Here is a 3,124-nt window from a genome sequence, read left to right on the forward strand (position 1 = left end):
TATGTTGAAGACGAGTGGTGAGAGCAGATAGCCTTGTCTTGTACCAGAAGTTAGAGGAAAGGTTTTGGTTTTTCTCTATTGAGGATAATATTTGCCCTTGCTTGTGGTAGATGGCTTTAACTAGATTGAGAAAGGTTCCTTTTATTCCCATCTTGCTAAGATGTTTGATCAAGAATGGGTGTTGGACCTTATCAAATACTTTCTCTGTGTCTATTGATATGATCATGTGATTTTTAATTTTTGTTGTTGATGTTGTGTATGATGTTGATAGATTTACGGATGTTAAACCATCCTTGCATTCCTGGGATGAAACCTACTTGGTCGTAGTGTATGATCTTCTTGATGATGCATTGAATCCTATTTTTCAGGATTTTGTTGAAGATCTTTGCATCTGCATTCATCAGGGATATTGGTCTGTAATTTTTTTTGGCAGCATCTCTGTCTGGTTTTGGTATCAAGGTGATGTTGGCTTCATAAAAGCTGTTTGAGAGTGTTCCTGTTTTTTCAATTTTATGGATGAGCCTGGCTAGGATTGATAGTAGCTCCTATTGAAAGGTTTGAAAGAATTCATTAGTAAATCCATCTGTGCCTGTGCTTTTCTTTTTGGGCAGATTTTTGATTACAGATTCAATTTCAATAGTGATGGGGGTGTTTAGATATGCTACATCCTCCTTATTTAACTGTGGAAGCTTATAAGTGTCCAAGAATTTTTCCATTTCTTATAGGTTCTCATGTTTAGTAGCATAAAGTTTCTCAAAGTAGTCTCTGATTACCCTTTGGATCTCTGCAATATCTGTCGTGATCTCCCCCTTTTTATTTCTAATAAGGGTTATCAGGTTTCTCTCTCTTTGTGAGTTTTGGCAATGGTCTATCAATCTTGATTATTTTTTTTCAAAGAACCAACTTCTGCTTCGTTGATCTTTTGGTTTATTTTTTTGGGTTTCCACTTCGTTGATTACTGCTCTCAGCTTTGTTATTTCCTTCTGTTTCCCTGTTTTTGGGTCCTTTTGTTGAGTACTTTCTAATTCTATGAGCTGGATCATTAAGTTATTCAGGTAGGCCCCTTCTTCCTTCCTGATGTGTGCTTGCAAAGCTATAAATTTTTCTCTCAGGACTGCTTTTGCTGTATCCCATAGATTCTGACAGTTTGTGTCTTCATTATCATTTGTTTCAGGGAAAGTTTTGATTTCCTCTTTGATTTCATCTAGGACCCACTGGTTGTTCAGTAGCAGGATGTTTAATTTCCAATTGTTAAAGTTTTTCTTCTGTGTGCCTCTGTAGTTCACATCTAATTTCAGAGCCTTGTAGTCAGCAAAGGTAGCCTGCAAGATTTCTATTCTCTTGATTTTATGAAGGTATGCTTTATGTGTCAGCATATAGTCTATCCTGGAGAATGACCCATGTACATTGGAAAATAATGTGTATCCAGGTTTTTGGGGAGGAGTGTTCTATATGTATCTACTAGTCGTCTTTCTTCCATTACTCTTTTCAGGGCTAGTATGTTTTTGTTGGGTTTCAGTCTGGTTGGCCTATCAAGTGTTGACAGGGCCGTGTTGAGGTCTCCCACAATTATTGTGTTATTATTGATATCTCCTTTCAGATTTGTCAGTAATTGTATTAGATAATTTGCTGGTCTCTCATTGGGTGCATATATGTTTAATAGTCTGATTTCATTCTGTTGCACATATCCCTTGATTAGTACATAGAGTCCATCTTTGTCCCTTACCACTTTTCTGAGTATAAAGTTGGTATCATCAGATATTAATATGGCCACCCCAGCTTTTTAAGGGTGTTGTTTGCTTGGATAATTTTTCTCCAGCCTTTGATTTTCAGTCTATGTTTGTTCTGACTATTCAGGTGTGTTTCTTGTAGGCAGAAGAAGGTTGGATTCATCTTTTTGACCCATTTTGCCACTCTGTGTCTTTTAATTGGTGAACTTAGTCCATTGACATTGAGGGAGATGATTGTCATAGGATTTAATGTCATTTTTCTGGATAAGTTTGCTGTGTTTGTTGGTCTCTCTTGTCTAAAGTAGACCTTTCAGTTTTTCCTGGTTTTTCATCTGTGAGGTTTCTGAGCTGTTGTTTATCCATGAAACTATGTATCTTTCCTTCAAACCTGAACATGAGTCAGGATGGTTGCAGTATTCTCGGTGAGGCACCCATTTCATTCAGTCTTGTCACAATATCACACCACTGTCTTCTGGCCTTGAGAGTTTCTTGGGACATGTCTGCTGTAAGTCTTAGGGATGCTCCTTTCAATGTAATTTCCTTTTCTGATCTTCCGGCTTTCAGTATTCTATCTCTATCTGTGGGACTTGTCATCGTATCAAGGATGTGTCTTGGGGTGTTTTTCTTTAGGTCTCTTTTAGCTGGTACTCTTAGGGCATGCAGAATTTCATTGCATACTTACCTGGCAGGGGAGATACCATGATCACGAAGTTGGTTTCCCCAGGGTGAGGCTCGCCCATTGCATTCCGGGTGTGCTGACCCCTGCAATTTTCCCAAATTTGGGAAATCTGACTGCATAATTTGTGGTAGTGGAGGACTGCATTCACGCTCTCCCCTGGTGACAAAGAAAAAAAAAGAATTTGATTGCATGTAGTCTTTAACTCTGGGAGTATCTCTTTGATGATATCTTTGACAGCTGATTCTTCCAGGAGATCTCCTACCTGGGCCTCTGTGACTCCAATGATTCTTATGTTGTTTCTGTTGAGTTTATCCGATTCTGTCCTAAGATGCTGTTACCCTGCTGGCAAGGCCATCCACTGAGGTTTTCGGTTGAGCTACCATGTTTTTCAGATCTTTTATTTCAGTTTGGAGTTTCCTGATTTCTGTCTTTATGTTCTGTTCAGATCGATCTATGCTTTCTTTGAGTTCTACAAACATTTTCCATATTTCTATTCTAAACTCCTTATCTGAGAGGTTAATCAGGTGATTGGAATTTATTAGGTCATCTGTGCTATCGTCTTCATTCTCTGTGCATGGTGTTTGCCTGCGAGGTTTCCCCATTGTCACGCTTGTAGTGTGATTTTTTTCTGCGTGTTGTGGTGGGGCTCATTGGTTAGAAAGAGCTGCCGTGCTCTTCTGGAGTCTCTGGGAGAGCTATTTTTCTGGGCCCTTTT

At 39.0% G+C, this 3,124-nt stretch overlaps 1 non-coding gene across 1 annotated transcript; it reads left to right on the forward strand.

The window, feature by feature from the left end:
* Positions 1-2,404: 2,404 nt before the first annotated feature.
* Positions 2,405-2,568, forward strand: LOC126004891 (U1 spliceosomal RNA). The gene has a single exon (XR_007494115.1). It is a non-coding gene; the product is annotated as a U1 spliceosomal RNA (small nuclear RNA).
* The last annotated feature ends 556 nt before the right edge of the window (positions 2,569-3,124 follow it).

This window comes from Suncus etruscus, chromosome 3 (genome assembly GCF_024139225.1).
Source record: "Suncus etruscus isolate mSunEtr1 chromosome 3, mSunEtr1.pri.cur, whole genome shotgun sequence".
Taxonomy (NCBI): domain Eukaryota; kingdom Metazoa; phylum Chordata; class Mammalia; order Eulipotyphla; family Soricidae; genus Suncus; species Suncus etruscus.